Source organism: Arvicanthis niloticus, chromosome X (assembly GCF_011762505.2).
Source record: "Arvicanthis niloticus isolate mArvNil1 chromosome X, mArvNil1.pat.X, whole genome shotgun sequence".
Lineage (NCBI taxonomy): Eukaryota > Metazoa > Chordata > Mammalia > Rodentia > Muridae > Arvicanthis > Arvicanthis niloticus.
In genome coordinates this window covers 28,780,017-28,798,340 of record NC_047679.1, presented here as the reverse complement: position 1 = coordinate 28,798,340, position 18,324 = coordinate 28,780,017, and the positions used below count along the sequence as shown (strand labels likewise).

General features: G+C 39.2%; 1 protein-coding gene across 8 annotated transcripts in view; it reads left to right on the top strand.

Moving 5' to 3' along the window:
• Positions 1-638: 638 nt before the first annotated feature.
• The window catches only part of Adgrg2 (adhesion G protein-coupled receptor G2), a 113,451-nt gene continuing 95,765 nt past the window's right edge, over positions 639-18,324 (top strand). For 7 of the 8 annotated variants that reach the window (XM_076918194.1, XM_034485306.2, XM_034485308.2 and 4 more), the window contains exon 1: positions 639-713. The gene's annotated coding sequence lies outside the window, so the exon portion shown is untranslated. The remainder of the gene's footprint in view (positions 714-18,324) is intronic. The other variant, XM_076918191.1, reaches the window with a different exon arrangement.

Genomic DNA, 18,324 nt, shown 5'->3' with positions numbered 1-18,324 from the left:
GTTGTTTAAGTGATCTGTGGTTTACAGATCTAGTTTTTATTCTATGAAGGTGGAGATGCTGACCATGGGAAAAGATACAGGAAACCGAAGCCTATAGTGTGTTCCCCCCCCTCCCCCAAGCAGGCAGTGGAAAAATGAGGACCTCTAGTTTCTCATTACCCAGTGAACTATGTAGTTTCCCCCCCCCCCCCCAGAAACCACTGAGCATGGTCCTTTACCAGAATGTTTCTCTTTTACCCTGCTCCTCTGGGGGAGGTCTGATTTCTGCATTCAGAAATATTCTGGCAAAGGGCGAGGGTTCCTACCTATCAGGAGCATGCGATGCTCAGAGTAGCCTGGGTCAGGCCTTTGGGGATCAAGGAGACCCCTAAAGGTGAGCCGCTGGGTGGAGGTTGGAGTGGGGAAGCGCGCCGGCAAGCCGCCCAGCCCAGCATCCTAGGGATTCCCCACTGCCTAGGCTGAAGCTCCCCGCGGGGCTGCTTCCCCGTGTCAGCGCCCCGCCCGCTCCCCACCTCCACGCCCAGCCCCGCCACGCTGAGCGCTCGCCGCGCCACGCCGGGCCGGGCAGCTGCAGAGCGGGCGGGCAAGTGGTCCGGGGAGCGGCGGGGGCGGCGCCCAGACGGCGGGAGGGAGGAGGAGGGACGCGGCCCGACGGAAAAGGGAAAAGGAGGGCCCGAGGGCGCCAGTAGCCAGCCGGTCGCCGGGACCCGCAGGTGAGTGTAGCGCGGAGAAGGGGGATCTGAACCCCTCGGGGTCCTAAGATCTAAGCCGCTGAGCCAACTACAGGCGACGGGCCTGGCAGGCTCGATGACTGGGAGGGTGACTGGTGTGGTTCCCTGGGTTGGCGGTTCTGAGCTGGAGCTCCTGGGCCGTCTGGAAAGGCAGAGGCAAAGCTTAGAGCTCAGAGGATCCCGGACTCCGTAGTGGGATGCGTGCGGCGGGAAAGTAACCAAGCTATCCCAGAGAGGGAACCTGCAAATCGCAAAGTTCTATAATGATCTCAGACCCTCCCCACCATTCTGGGCAAAGGAACCAAGATCTTTACTCTGGAGGGCGGTCTGCTAATGCGCGACTCTCTAGGACTTGGTTTACCTCTTCTGGCCAGTAAGATTGAAGGATGTAGATGTGCCTAAGACCCAGGACGAATGGGCACAGCACCCACATGCAGGGCCCAGAACAGGTGGCTCCCGGTGCAAGGAGGTGGACTGGCATTCCAGAACCGAGGGATGAAAAGGGGCTAGCGGTTTTGGGATGTACGCATTTCCACCTGAGCTTGGGTTTCAAAATTCCAGAACCATGTACAAAGCGAGGTGGACAAAGAGAGCTGTCCCGCCTCACATGAGACGCAGGAAGCATGACACCGAAGTCTCCAATGGTTGCTTCTACAGGAACACTTCTAGTCTGGCCTGGTACAAATGTACGAATCCCTTGGGGAGCTTGTTAAAATGAGGCTCTGATTCAGTAGGTCTGGGGTGGGACCCAAGAGTCTGCATTTCTGTCCAAGCTTTCAGATGGTACTGCTGCCTCATGGACCACACTCTGGTCTGCTCTACAGAACTGCCTTTTGTTCAACAGGCTGAAAAGCTTAAGAAAAAAAAAGGAAGGTCAGGAGACAAGACAAAACTCTAGGACTTCCCAACACCATCTCTATCCCAGACACACTGCACTTTGAAACAGATTAATCAGTTGCTACTCATTTAATAGTGAAATATTTTTGCTTTTCTTACCAACTTTCCAGCCACAAGAGGCTCTGATAACAGCCAGCTGGCTGCACTGGCTTGCTACCTGCACTTGGTTTAATGCTGTGATAACTCTTCATATTTTTTTTTTTTTTAAAGAAAAGGATCTGATTTTGTTTTGTTCCGGGCTCCAAAGATTATCTAGTGGGTCCTGTCTTGAATTAGAACAGTGTCTGATCTGCTTAGGCTTCGGCTTGGTAGGGGATGGTGAGTAAAGGATTATTAGGTTAGCTCCTGCAGTTATTCTCATATTTCTGAACTTCTTCTTGGCCATCTAAAGCTTATGGAACCCTAGTCATGCATGGTATGGCAGAATTTGTTGCCTTTGCAATTAATATTAATGATTAATGGTGCATTGAGTGCATGATTACTTTTTTTGAGTATTTCAAGAATATTTATTAATAAATTACTTTAGTGTTTTACAGAAAACTTACAATGTCCCCAATAGCATACCTTTTTTAATTTAAATAATTTTTATTAGATATTTTATTTACACTTCAGATGCCAGCATGATTACTTTTAAAGGAGCTTAATTATGGCTGGGCATGGTGGTGCCCATCTATAACCCCAGCTCAGGAAAGTTGAGGCCGGAGAATCAGGAACTCAAGGTCACCTTTGGCTGCGTGGTGTATGTAAGGCCAGCTTTGGTTACATGAGACTCTGTCTCAAAAAAAAAAAAAAAAAAAAAAAAAACCATTTATTAAGAGTTTGTTAATACATGATAAATTTAAGTCTGGGGTCAAAATAATCTGTAAGCCAACTGAAAAGATATGTGCTATTTCCAAATTATTTTTTTTTGGGGGGGGGGGGAATCTTTAGTGGCTCATAAGATTTTGCTGAGGTGAGATCTAGAATGAGCTGGACGTTACTCTGTTTGGCTGCTCGTATGGGTCAAATGCAAACTGGAGGCTAAAAAGCAGCCAAATTTTGTAGCTATTCAGGGATATTGTTTTCCATGCCTCAGCACCATGCCAGCCCTGATCAGATTCCCACATCCCTGCAAGGTGACTTTCATTAAATGGGAGATAAAGCAAGTCTAGCTACTGCAAGGCATTGAGGAAATGCAGGGTCAGCATCAGTGTTGTGTGTGGGAATCATTCTTGCCCTAACCTTTGCAGATTACGGGTGTGTGTACTTTTCTACAGAAAAAAAAATTGTAAGAAATACAGAAAGGGAGAAAATGGTACTCTAATCATGGATATGGGTCTGCTCAGCAGAGGGAGAAAGAGACTGAGAAATGGAATTTTGTTGGTGGGTTTGGCCAGGAAATCCACTGTTTTTGGTACTATGAGGCTGTTTCCAGAAATGGCAAAGTTTGCTCAGGTGTTATGGAAAACCAGCAAAAGAAGCTGATTTTCTGTGGCCAATGCAGTCATTCTAGGGACTCCAGGGGGTGGGGGATGTCACGACATGTGTCTGACTTCAGTAAAAGCCTGGGAAAGGTGCCTATGTCAAGAGCAAGTGTTCTTTTAAAATGTTTACAGTTTCAAAACCACATAGATGTTTAATCTTTGTGGAACTTACTCCAGGGGCCTGGTGGGAAGTGGTGGAGTCGAAACATTTGGGGAAAATAATCATAAAATAAAGCCCCTAAAATATTCTGGTGAGCACTTCCATTTTATAAATTCATTTCATTCTTGAGTCTATTTTGTGGTTTTGTTAATTGAAGTATAATTAATTTACAAAAAAATCACCCGTTTTTAGTTTAAGATTCTAAAAACACATGTAGTCATGGAACTCCCACCACATCAAAATATAGAACTTCACCACCTCTCAAACTTCTCTATTGATTCTATGGATTCAACCTTTCCCTCCATTCTCAGTCCCTATAATGTTGTCTCTTCCAGACTGGCCCATGAATGAAATCATATGCTATATAACCTTCTTGGTCTAGTTTCTATTACCTAAGACAATACCTTTGAGAGTTTACCTCTGTTGGTGAATATTCCCATTATTCTTTCTTATTGCTTTATCCACTCATCAACTCTTCTCTCTCTCTCTTTTAATATTTCCATTGCTTTTTCTTTTTTCTTTTTTAAATTTTATTTAATATTTTATTTACATTTAAGATGCCATCCCCTTTCCCCATTTCCCCTCCCTAGAAAACCCCTGTCCCATGCCCCCACTTTCCTTTTTGCTTTTATACAATTTTTTAAAATGTTAATCAAAGGATTTATAAGTTTGGTAATGCTCAATCAGAAGCGTAACCCAATACCCAACCTAGATATAAAAACTATCTTTGACTGGTGTCATCAACTCTTGATAGTTATGAATAAAGTCGGTACAAATGTCCACAGATAGTATGTTGCATGGACATACATTTTCATTTCACTTGATTTAATATTTAAAAGTAAGATTGATGTTTTCTTTATTTTTAAAAACCCGTTAAACTTTTCCAGAGTGGTTATATCATTTTGTCTGTTTGTTGGTTGGTTTTTGTGGTACTCGAGACTAGACCCAGGGTCTCACACATGTTAAGCCAGTGCTCTGCCTGTCACTCTCATCCCCAGATCTACTTGTCCAATTTGGCTTTCCTGCCACCGATGAATGGGAAGTCCAGGTGCTTGGCACATGGTATTATTGCTTTGTTTTATCTTTTTAAATTTTCTTGTTGGTGTTCACTTTTTAATTGTACATCGAAAGCACCACTATCTCAAGTCATTATCAATTATAAGGGCTTGCCAACACTCCAGTTTTGTTTTGTTTGGCCTTTCAGAGAAACGGGTGGGCTGCTCCACCTTATTTTACTTATGTGGTGTTTTGAGTGAATTGCCATGTCTTTCCTAGTCATTACCCAAACTCTCTCTCTCTCTCTCTCTCTCTCTCTCTCTCTCTCTCTCTCTCTCTCTCTCTCTCTCTCCCCACTAGCAATGACATTGTATACTTATGACCAAAACACTACAAAACGACTTTCATATATATCCTTGATGGGTTTTGGTTTTGTTTTTAGCCATTTTCATGAGTCTGTAATAGTATCTACTTGGGGCTTTAGTTTGCTCTGCCTTACTCTTTGATCATATTTATAATAATATTTGTCTATCCTAAGAAAGACTACCAAGATTTTCTCCTGTGTTTTCTTCTACATATTTTATTATTGCTTGATCTCCCTCCCCACATGTATATATGTATATAATATGAAATAATAATTAGAGTTTGCTTTTTACATATAAATATCCAATTCCAACATCATTAGTTAAAAAGGCTTCCTTCTTCTCCATTCTATCATCTTGGCTCCATTATTACAAATGGACATTTGTGTGTTGATTTTGATTCCTCTATTTAATCTTATTTATCGATGTGACTCTCTGGTACAGTTACTATACTGAAGGTCTTTTAATTTTTTTCTTTTGAGATTGAGTCTCATGTATCCAAGGCTGCCCTTAACCTTGAACTCAGTATGTAGTTACGTATAATCTTGAACTTCTCATCAGTCTCCTGCCTCTACCTCTCAAGTGCTGAGATTACTACACTGGGTTTATAATAGTGCTGGAAACAGAACCAAGCTTCTCAGTTGGACAGCTTCTCACATGCTACGCAAACACTCTTCTAACTGAACAGTAACCTCAACTTTCTTGTGCATCCTTTAGGTTAATGTCTAGATTGTTTAGGGGTATATAATATCTGTTGCTTTTAGGAATTGTGCTGTACTCCCTTCCAGCCCTGTTTCAGCTCCCAATTTCTATACTGTTGAGTAGGAAGGCTATTTATTTTTTATAGAGATGTATCTTACATTCAGGCCATCTTGCTGTAATTCATTTATTTAGTTGTTTTCAGTTGCTTTTCCTAGGTTTTTCAAGGTGCACCATCAAATTAACTTTGAATGGCGTAGTAGAGGAATCTCCTCCTAAAGTTCTTACCTCGTTTTATTTTGCCTTAGTGGCCTGGTTCCTTCTAAGATAATGTTGGGTAGTTGTTTCCAACTTGTGTGGGAAATCTTCTAAATGGACTGTTTGTTGTAAAGTTCAGGCGGCTGCTCTTCAGAACATTTCTTAACGTTTCTAGCTTGTAAAAAGTCTCATGTTTAATTTGAATTTTTTTTTGTTGTGCTTGCAATTATTTTATTCACTGAAGACCTAACAGGTTTGTGGCCAGTTAGTCTTTCTGGCTTTAAGGGTTCAATATTGATTTTCTTGAAGAAGTTCATGTGGAATTAACACAAGTGGCTTTATTTAGGCAGATTATGAAGAAACAATATATTGAGAATTGTAATAATGTTCTCTTGGATGTATGCTAGGCACAGTATGGGAGGGCAGCAATAGAAGGGCTATTTTTACAGTATATATGTACAAATATGATAGTTTTGTAGTATTTTTCAAACTTTCTTGGCCACCATTTTCAGTGAAAATATATTTTATATTTCAATCCTGTTTAAGAATATATGTATATAATTGGAACAAAATCTCTCAATGTATATGTATTATTTTTGTTTTGTTTTTTATTTTAATTTTTTTTATTTTTTATTTTTTGAAATTAATTTTTATTGAATATTTTATTTACATTTCAGATGTTATCCCCTTTCCCCATTTTGCCCCCAGACACTCCCTATCCCATCTCCCCTTCACCTGCTTCTATGAGTGTGTGCCCCCACTTTCCCACCTCCCTGCCTTTGAATTCCCCCACACTGGGGCATCCAGCCTTCATGGGACCAAGGATCTCCTTTCCCACCTATGCCTGACAAGGCTATCCTCCCCTACATAAACAGATGGAGTCATGGGTCTCTCCATATGTGCTCCCAGGCTGGTGGTTTAGACCCTGGGAGCTCTGGTTGGTTGGTATTGTTGCTCTCCTCATGGGGCCACAAACCCCTTCAGCTCCTTCAGTCTTATATTCTGATATTTTCCATACTCTCCCATCTGTCCTCTTTCATTCCAACATGATGATGATCTTCTAAGTTGGTTCAATCATGCTTTCATATGACTTCCTGGCACAGTTTGTAAAGTGCTGCTTTACAAAGCTGTTCAGGACCAGCAAGATTGCTCATCAAGTAAAGGTGATTGCCATGTAAGCCTCGTGTCCTGTGGTTGATTCCTGGAAGCCGTGGTGGAAGGAGAGAACCCAGTCCAGGCAGTTATCCTCTGACTGCTACACATGTGCCATGGCACACATGAATACAGTGATTCCATCTCACCCTCTCTCTATCTCTGACTCCCTTTCTTGTCTGTCTCCCACACCAATACCACCACACCTAGAAGGAAACGTACAAAATAATAATAGAGGAAAAATATTTTATTTTAATTTAGTTTAAAAAAATTAATTATATTCTTCTGGTTTGTATTCATGACATTTCTTTTTCTATTAGATCATGATGTGATACAACACGAGCAAGCTATTCAGAAATAACTATTCATTTTCCTTTCTCTAATGGTCATGCAATTGCTAAACCATTCTTGACTGCACAGACTAGCCAGTAAAGGCAGTCTTATAATTCCATGGCCCCAAATTTCTCATGGCCTCCTACTGCAGTTTGGATTGATCTCTATATGCCCATGGCACCTCCTTTATTTATTTTCTTCTCACATTTCTGAAAGCATACCAGCCTCCACATTTTCTCACCTAAACCATACATTTGCCTGCCTGCCAGCCTTTGCATGTGCTGTGCTTCCTGTTTGGAATACTATTTGACCAGATCACACCATGCCTTGTTTCCTGGTTTCACTAGTTAGTGTCCTCCGAATCCTTCCTTCTAAACATTAGTCTCACCTAAAACTGAAAAAAAAAAAAACTCCTTACTCTTATTCCACTTTGGATTTTCATGATAGTATTATTTATTACCTGTAACTCTATTATTACATCAGTTTGTCTACTGATTTCATACTTTTTCCTTTGATAGACAATAAATACCAAAAGGACAAAAGCTTTGTATATTTTTCTCAACATGTCAAGATTTTGTCAAGATCTAGAATATTAATGGGCCATAGGAGGTACTCCTAAGATATGTGTTGAATGTTGAATGGCTGCATAGGCTTCAGAATCATGCCTAGGATCTGTAAGAAAGCAGATACAGATCATAAGAGAAACTCAATATGCTATACCTTTCTGAGCAATGTTAATGTGGATTTTTTTTAGGTTAAGTATTGAATATACTCTAGGGCATGAGTTCTCAGTTTGAGGGTCACAACTCCCACAAGAGTCACATATCAGATATCCTGCATATCAGATATGTACATTATATTTCATATCAGTAGCAAAATTACAGTTATGGAGTAGCAACAAAAATCGTTTTATGGTTGGGGGTCACTACCACATGAGGAACTGTGTGAAAGGGTTTCGCATTAGGAAAGGCAAGAAGCAGTGCTCTAGGAGAAGCAGTTCATTAATTAGCAGACACTCTGGTAGCCACTGCATCACTGACTGTGAGAGTAACAATGATGGCTGATAGCTGCTATTTGCTCAGTGGGTACACTCTTTCTGCTTCATATGTATGAGCTCATTTAATCTTCCCAATTACTGGAGGCAAGAATCTTATTACTTTACAGAAGAGGAACTAAGGCCCAGAGAAGTTTAGTACCTCCTGTCATACAGAAGACAAGTAGTAGATCTGAGCTTTGTTGATTCTTAAGCTTCTGTACTTTACAATGCTCCTAGCAGAAACCATAGTTCTCAGCAAGTAAGGTGCTTGGTGGGCAAGCTTGGTGACCTGAGTTCAATCCCTGGAACCCATGGTGGAAAGAGAGAACAGTCCCTGCCCTTTATTTATTTATACCCATGGCTCTTTGCTCTCATAATGTAGGGATTCTCAACTTGAAGTAATTTCTGGCAATGTCTGAAGACATTTTCGTTATCTGAACCAGCATCTAATGGATAGAATCTATAGATGCTGTGGACCATGCTATGATGTACAGGTTACCCTTCCCACCATAAAGAATGCTCCTGGCTAATATGTCAATAGTACTGGAGTAGAGAAACTGCCTTAGCACAAAGCTTCTGAAAGCTGTCTGTTAGAATCGTGTGAGGAGTTTAAAAACTAAATACTAATGTCTAGGGCCAATTTTGATCTTAGCAATCCTCCACGAGTCCCTAATTGACTAGTAATCCTGCTATGCCTGGCTTTGCCTCCTAGTGGCCCTGAAGAGCTGTTTTACACCTTCTTTTATTTCCTTTGCACTTGACTTGAGCTCATTAGACAGGAATCTCTTCACATTGGCACCATCTAAAACTTCTGACACACTCATATTTGTAGAAATACGACACTCCTCTTCGTTACTGTGAAACTGTGGAGGAGATGCCCCTGTTGTGTCACTGCAATGTCTTTTCTGGGCTCTGAACCTCTGGTTTTCTCTGTTTTCCCAAGAATTCATTCCCCCACTCCCCAATTTCTTACTTATAAATAACTTTACAAGCAAATTGTAAAAAACAAAGACAGGAAAAAAAGAATGTCAATGTACCCTTTGTCTGGGTTTTCCAAAAGCTAACATTTCACCCCATTTCCCTTATCTTTTACACTCTTAGCCCTGAATATACTTTTAATTCTGAACCACTAGAAAATAAGTTACAGATGTTGTGACCCTATACTCCCCTTAAGTGTGAATTTCCTTAACAATATGAATATCCACTTACATTACTACAGTCCTGTTTTCAACTCAGTAAATTTAACACGGATAAGATAACTGTTATCTAATCTACTATTTCTATTCCATTGAGAAGGCCGAATACAGAACCCCTGTCTTCTAGTACAGAATCTGGTTTAGGATTGTAATTGCATTTACTTGTCCTGCCTCTTAGTCTTTTTTAGTCTGGGTTATTTTTGAAGTCTTTCTTTTCTTACCTCCTTTCCTCCCTCTACCTCCCTCCCTCCCTTTCTTCCTCCCAAACGTCCTTACCCTTTCTACCCCTCTCCCCTTTCTTTACTAAAGACAGGGTAGACTTGGATAACCTGGAACTCACAAAGATATGTCTCCCAAGTGTTGTAAAGGTTTGTGCAATCACAATCAACCTTTTTATATCTTGTAAAGGACATGGATACTTATGATGAATAGAGAGACCACTCTCTCATATTATTTATTTGCTTGTTTATGAGTGACTTGTATATCCAACGGCCCTAGAACTCATGATGTTGCTAAAGAAGACCTTGAACTTCTCATCTTCTGCCTTCATTTCCTAGGTGTTGAGATTCCAAGTGTGTGTTACCAGCATATATGGTTTATGTAGTACTGAGTATTGAACCCAGAGATTTGTGCATGCTAGGCAAGCACTGTCTAATTGAGCTATCTCCCCAGCTCTGTCTTTTTAGAGTTAAAATACCTCTTGTTTGTGCTTGTCTAGTGTTTCTTGTGATCAGCTTAGGTTATAAATTTGGAGCCAGAATATTGCACAGAAGATGATGTGTCCTCAGAGCATGGCATCTTGGAGACTCATGATGCCCATCTCCTGCTTGTTGCTGATGATAACTGTAACTACCTGATGAAGGTGTTGTATCATTTCCTCACTGGATAGTCACAGCTATTGTCTTTTCCTTTAAAATCAGAAAGATTGTGGAAGACACAGATATTCTGCTCATCATTAATACTTCCCTCTAGCTTTAGTGATGATTTTTGCCTGATCAATCTTTAATGTGATGGTTGAAAATAATGATTTTTTTTCTAACTCTAGCTAGTCTAGGCAAGAGCCATGCTGTCTCCCCTATTTATTTATTTATATATTCATTTATTTATTATTGATAGAAACTTATGAATTCCTATGTTTTAAATGCCTCATAATTTATTAACATACATACTTAGTTTGTTTACCCAATTGTGATGGAGTTTTTTTTCTAGTACTGGAGCATGAACTTAGTGCTTTATATATGTTAGGCAAATGTTCTATTACTGAGCAATATCCCCAGCCCTTAGACTTAGTTCTTTGCTCTCTTTGATTCTTCCTTTAATGAAACCTTTTTCCAAACTATTCCTATAAGTTTATTCTTACATTCTAATATCTACTCGCTCCCATAGTTCCACAGTTCCTCCCCATCTGGCCATTTTCAAAGGAAATCTTCAAAGGATGCTTATACCAAACTGTTCTACATTTTCCTGTCATCTGATCCAGTTGGGATTATAAGGCTGTCCTCAGTCTCTGATGAACTCTATGTTGTCAAATATAACCATCACCTCCCCAGTTTACCATGCTAGACTTTGAAGAGCATTTCTTCTTTTTCCACTTTTTAATTGAAAATAAATTCTTTTGTCATAAAAGATATCCTGATTATATTTTACCCTCCCTCTGCTTCTCTCAGTTCCTTCTCACCTTTCCTCCTTTCTGAATCTACTCCCTTTCTGTCTCTGATTACAAAAGAGCAGGCTTCTCCTAAGAGATAACAACCAAATATGACAAAATAAAATATAGTATGAAGCAAAAATTTTTATATCAATGTTGGACAGGTCAACCCAATAAAAGGAAAAGAGTCCCAAGAGCAGGTACAAATATCAGAGACCCACTTATTCATACACTCCCATAAAAATCCTAAGCTAATAGCTGTGCCACCATTGCCCAAGGATATCCATCAGGTAGAACGGACTGTAAGTCAAAGGTTTTATGGCTGGTTGATGTTTCTGTTTTTCTTTTGGTAGCCTGCAGTGTATCTTTCTACACCAAAGAGACTAGAACGTAGGTGTGAAGGCTCCATGTAGGCACCAGCTTCGCTTTTCCATGTTCAGTGAGTAGTATGGAGGTTGTCCTCTACAATGGGGCCCTACTGTCGGCTTGCAGAGAACAACCATTTGTCTTGGTATCAGCCTGAGTTGTTTGGAGATCTCCATGGGTTTCCCTTGGCCAACAACTCAATTGAATGTCCTGGTCCCTCCACTAGAAGCTTGGCCTGGATATAAGACACCGTATCCTCCATTATTAGGAATCCTCATTAGGATCACCTTCATAGATTTCAGGAAGTTTCCACTGCTGCACTAGGGTTCCATGCCACCCCCAAACACCCCTCAATTCCAGTCATCTGTCCCTACACTATCTCCCTCCCCCCAATCCAATCCACCCTGCTCCCTTCCCAAACTGCCCCCCAGTCCATCTGCAACATCTGTACTATTTCTACTTCCCAGGATGATCCCCCACTAGATTCCTCCATTTTACCTAATCTCTCTGGGTCTGTGGATTGTGAGTACATACCATTATTGTCTTTCTGGGTCTGGATTACCTCACTCAGGATGATGTTGTTCTAGTTCCATCCATTTGCCTGCAAATTTCAGGATGTCATTTTTTAACAGCTGAACAATACCCCATCATGTAAATGAAGCACATTTTATTTATCCATTCTCTTTTAAAGGACGTCTAAGTTGTTCTGGCTAATATGAATAAAGCCTCAGTAAACATGTTTGAGCTAGTATCTATTGGGTATATTCCCAAGGGTGATATAGCTGGATCTTGAGGTAGAACTATTCCCAGTTTTCTGAGAAACTGTCAAATTGATTTCTAAAGTGGTTATACAAGTTTGCATTCCCACCAGCAATGGAGGACTGTTCCCCTTGCTCCACCTCCTCACCAGCATGAGCTGACACTTGCATTATTGGTCTTAACCATTCTGACAGATGTAAGATGGAATCTCAAAGTCATTTTAATTTGCATTTCCCTGATGACTTTAAATGTTTCAAAGCCATTTGATATTCCTCTATTGAGAATTCTCTATTTGAGTTGTTTAGTTTTTGTTGATATCTAGTTTCTTGAGTTATTTATGTATGTTGGGTATTAGCCCTCTGTCAGATGTGGAGTTGGTGAAAATATTTTCCCATTCTGTAGGCTGCTGCTTTGTTCTTTTGATAGTGTTCTTTGCCTTACAGAAGCTTTTCAGATTTATGAGGCCCCATTTATTGATTGTTGTTCATAGTGCCTGCACTAATGGTGTTCTGTCCAAAAAGTTGTTTCCTGAGACAATAAGTTCAAGACCATTCTCCACTTTCTCTTCTATGTATCTGGTATATTCTATGTAGCTCTTCAGTGTATCTGCTTTTATGTTGATGTTTTTTATTCACTTGGACTTGAGTTTTGTGCAGGGTGATAGATATGGATCTATTTGTATTCTTCTACATGCAGATATCAGTTTGACCAGCACCATTTTTTGTTTTCCATTGTGTATTTCTGTCTTCTTTATAAAAAAAAATTCAGGTAACCATAGGAGTACAGATTTACATCCGGCTCTTTTATTTGATTTCATTGATCATCCTATCTATTTTTATGCAAATACCATGTGGTTTTTATTACTATAGCTCTGTAGTATAGCTTGAAATTGGGGGTGGCAATTCTTCTGGATACCCTTTTATTGTATATGATTGTTTTAGCTATCTTGTCTTTTGTTTGTTTTTCCACATGATGTTGAGAATTGTTTTTTTCAAGGTCTGTAAGGAATTGTGTTGGAATTTTGGTTGGCATTGCATATAATCTGTAGAGTGCTTTTGGAAAGATGACCATTTTTACTATGTTAATCATATAAATCCATGAGCATGGGAGATCTTTCCATTTTCTGATATCTTCTTTAATTTCTTTCTTCAAAGACTTGAAGTTTTATCATACAAGTGTTTCACTTGCTTGATTCGAGTACCCCAATATATCCAAGGTATTTTATATTATTTGTGGCTATTGTGAAAGATACTGTTTTCCTGATTTCTTTTTCAATCTGTAATTTGTATAAAAGAGGGATAGTAATTTTTGTTTAGTTAATTTTGTATCCAGCCACTTTGTTGGAAGGGATTTATCAGCTGTAGGAATTTCCTGCTGGATTTTTAAGGGTCACTTATTTATACTATCATATCATCTGCAAATATCAATCCCCTTGATCTCCTTTAGTTGTCTTATTCTCTAGCTAGAACTTCAAGTACTGTTAGATATGGAGAGATTGGACAGCCTTATCTTGTTCCTGATTTTAGTGGAATTGCCTTGAGTTTCTCTCCATTTCATTTGATTTTAGCTTTATGCTTGCTGTTAATTGCCTCTATTATGTTTAGGTATGTCCTTTGTATCCCTATTCTCTCCATGGATTTGTGTTACATTTTGTTAAACTTTTTCAGCATCTAATGAGATGATTATGTGGGGTTTTGTTCTTTCAGTTTGTTTATATGGTGGATTACATTGAAAGATTGCAATTTATTCAACCATCCTTGCATCTCTGGGATGAAGCCTACTTAATAATGGTTGATAATCTTTTTGATGTGTTCTTGGATTTGAGTTGCAAGGATTTTATTGGGTATTTTTGCATTAATGTTCATGAGGGAATTTGGTCTGAAATTCTTTTTCTTTGTTAAATCTTTGTGTGGTTTGGATATCAGGGTGACTGTGGCCTCATAAAATGAATTTGACAAAGTTCCTTCTCTTTCTATTTTGTGGAATAATTTGATATTGTGGAAATTTCATTAGCATTTTTGAAAGTCTCGTATAATTCTGTGCTAAAGCCATCTGGCCCTAGGCTTGCTTTATTTGTTTATTTTCAGTTTTTTAAATTAAAAAAAAATTTTTTTGGTTGGGATGCTTTTAATTTCCTTTGGGGTTATATTTATAAAAACTATTTATATTGTTTACATGATCTTGATTTAACTTTGGTAAGTGGTATATATCAAGAAAATTATATATTTCTTTTAAATTTTTTAATTTGTTGGAGTACAGGTTTAAAAAATGTCTTTATGATTTTCTGGGTTTCCTCAGTGTCTGTTGTTATATCCTCCTTTTGTTTCTGATTTTTTATTTTGGATATTTTCTCTTCCTCTTTCAGTTAGCTTAGATAAAAGTCTGTCTATCTTGTTAATTTTCTCAAAGAATTAATTGTTTAACTGATTCTTTGTATTGTTCTCTTTTTTCTATTTTATTGATTTCAGCTCTCAGTTTGATTATTTATTGCCATTTACTCTTCTTGGATGTCTTTGCTTCTTTTTGTTCTAGTGTGTGAGAGTCAATGTGTGATTTAAGCTATAGTAGTGTTTCTTTTACAAACTTGGGTGCTCTTGTGTTTGGGGCATAGGTTTTCTGAATTAAGAGGTCACCTATGTGGATTTTTCCTTTGTTGAGTATGCAGTGTCCTTTCCCATCCCTTTTGACTGGTTTTTGTTTGAATTCTATTTTGGTAGACATTAAAATAGCTACACCAGCTTGCTTCTTAGCTCCATTTGTATGGTATATCTTTTTCCAACCCTTTACCCCGAGGCAATGTCTATCCTTTAGGTATGTTTCTTGGATGTAGCAGAAGAAGGGATCCTGGTTTTGAATTCATTCTGTTAGTCTGTGTCTTTTTATTAAGGAATTGATACCATTGATATTGAGAAATATCAATGACTAATGATTGTTCATTCCTGTTATTTTGCTGCTGCTGCTGCTGGTGTGTATGTGTGTTTCCCTTCATTTGGTTTTGCTGATGTGAAATTATTTTGTGTGTTGTCATGGGTGCAGTTAACCTCCTTAGTTTTCCTTCTAACACTTTCTATAGGACTGGATTTGTAGATATTGTTTAAATTTGACTTCATCAAGAATGTCTTATTTTCTTCATCTGTGGTGATTGAAAGTTTTGCTGGGTATAGTAGTAGTAGTAGTAGTGCGTGTGTCTGTGTGTGTGTGTGTGTGTGTGTGTGTGTTAGAATCTAGGGAAAGGGCACCAAACATGTTTGTGAACATGTGTTTCTGCCATTGAAATTCGTGATCTAAAGACATGGGGGGGTGTGGGGGAGAAAAGAAAATTGGGAGGTTGTGTACCAAAGTGTTTTTTTTCCCCTTTTAAACAGGATTGGAAGAGTAACAGTGTATCTTGCTTTTATTTTCCGGTTTTAGGGATTGATCCCAGAAATTACTGTTTAACTCAATCTCTGAATTAAACACCTAGCCCCCCAGCTGGGCTTTTCATTTTTTACCTCCTACACATGACTCTGTATGATACTAAAACTTCAAGGAAAATCAGTCCAACTGAGCTCAGCTGGTGTTTTGTTGTCTAGATGTTTAAGTTTTTTGACATTTTACCTGTTCAGGGTAATTATAGAGCCTATTGCTTTTGAGTCAGTAGGACCTGGTTTTCTGAATGGAGCCAAATGTTTGTTATAGTCACAGTTAATAAATGAGCCAAGAGCTTGGTGCTATTATTTACTTGGATAATATTTATGTCCTACACAGCACTATTAGTAGTGAGGGAGGCAAATATGTCAATTAGCATTTCATTAACATTATTTAGATTTTTTGTCTCATCTATGAAAGTGGATGAAGTTTATATACACATATTTTGAATTAAACTTTATTGACATAAAAATCATATACATTATAACTTGTATGGTTTGAAAAAATGTTCCCAAACTGGCCACAGCCTTGTCGCTAGCCTCCAGATTCAGAATCAGAGCTTAAGCATTTCTCAGAAGCCCTCTTTAATGCTCTTTCAGCAAGTACCAGTATCCTATCTCAAACGCCATAGATTCCACATATTAGTTTTGCCTGTTCTTACACTTCATGTGCATGGTAGTAGATGGAAGCTCTCACTTCTTCCACTAGATATTGTTCCACAAGGTTGTGTAGTTATAGTTGGCTTGTCCCTGATACTGTTTAGTGTAGCATTCCCTGCTTTCCACAGTTCATTCTTTCTGCTGGTGCTATGCCATTAGTTATTCTTTATTTGTTGTCTTTTAGAGATAGCATCGTGGGGATAGTCTTACACATATTTTGGTTAACACAAATATTCTACCAGGACACTGGCTAAAAAAATGTTTTCAATATATTTTTTCACAGTTGTCAATTACTTTTTTCCTTAAGTTCATTTAGGGTTAGTTATATCTTTGGACATAACTGATACATCTACATCCACATACAATTTGAATCTTTTCTTTATAACTTAGGTCTTAGCATATGTTTTTGTTTCTTTTTCCTTTTCAAAGAATCATTTTGATGCTTTTTCATTCTTTTACAACCACTTATGTCAAGACATCATTTTTTAAAATTTTGAGAAGTTTGGTTTGTCCTTTCTTTTCCTAAAATCTTTCTTTTGTCTCTGTCTTTTTATCCCCTTATTTCCTTTGAAAATAAAAAGAAAGAAAGAAAGAAAGAAAGAAAGAAAGGAAGGAAGGAAGAAAGAAAGGAAGGAAGAAAGAAAGAAAGAACACAAAAACCTTTCTGACACTGTTGAGTGTATTCTGCATGGGTTCATCTCCTGCGTGGCTTTAGAATAGTTCAGACTTCCTAGGCACGGTTGTTAAGTCTGCCAAGGAAAGGAATAAAGGGAGAACAGGGAAATAAAGGAGCTGACAGTCAGAACCAAGCATCACAGGAATATATAAAGGAGATTTTGAGAAGCTAAACTATGCCTTCTTTTGTCATGATTACACCTAGGCCAGTAGGTTAACATTTTTTCTTTTCCTTTAGCAAATCTTTTTCCCCCACCAGATGGAACTGAACAAAACCATTGTTTTCAGTCTGAGACATGGTCCCTCTGAGTACTTATGATACAGAAGAAACAATTAACAAATACAATCATAATAGTTCTTTTCAAATTCTAGTGTGCATGATTTTCACCTTGGAGTCTTATTAAAAATGAAGATGGCAATTCAGAAATTCTAAGCTGGGTCTCAAGGTCTCTGGGTTTCAGCTCCTTGGCAATGGAGGTGCTGCTGACAAGGGACCATGATTTGAGTAGTGAAACCTTGGGACTCAGCCAGAAGTTGCATGGGATACTTTTTTGCCCTTTACTCCTTTATACTGATAAACATCAGCCCAAGAACCTGAGACAAAGAAGACAATGTGCTGTGTACTTTAAGCATTTCTTTGAACTTCGTAGCTTTCAAAGGTCCCTCACTTGGGTTCTCCTCAAATGAATCAAAGATGTGACGGGAAGCCACTGAATTCCTCAAGCATGCACCAAAGCACACAATTATCTCCCCTCCCTCTAACCTCCCACCCAATGTATGTGTGTGTGTATGTATGTATGTATGTGTGTGTGTGTGTGTGTGTGTCTGTCTGTCTGTCATTTGCCCCTCCCACATAACTAACATAAAGAAAGGAGTGTGTCAGGGATGCATGAAACCACCCTCTTCTCTAGATATGGATAACCCAGGTCCTTGTCTTCAGGTAGCCTAACTCCCAGAACTCTTCCAGACTGCACTCCAGGGACTCCAGTGGTCACTGACTTGAAAATACTCTGTTTCGATGGCCTCCCTGTTCCCTCTCCACTTCCCCACTCTCCATCTGTGTCTCTTGAGATCACATCCTAAATAAAGCATTTGCTCTTCAATCAGGGCCTTCAAGTTATCGGCTGAAGGGACCAAAAACTAAGGCAGGTTTCTGCAATGTCACTGAGTCAGGAAGTGCTTTGTTCATTTTTAATGTACTCCCATTTCAAGAAAACCAGGTTCACCGACATTTACTTCATTAGTAAGACACTATACTTTCAGATGGCTGAAAATAAGGCCAGTGATGGAGAAAAATTCTTCCATGTCATCTGGCTGCTTGGGAACCATGTCTGCAGCTTGGATTTCCTGGTTCTGCAGCAAAGTGGGTTCTGGACCTTTTTATCCTCTCCTCAAGATACTGTATCTCTGACTTTTGCCTCTGAATTTGGTCATATCCTGGCTGCCTCATGTTTTCATACTCTCTTTAGGTTTCCTCTTTGGCTTTCTCTCCTGTTCGCTCTGCTTAGATCACTGGTTCTCAGCCT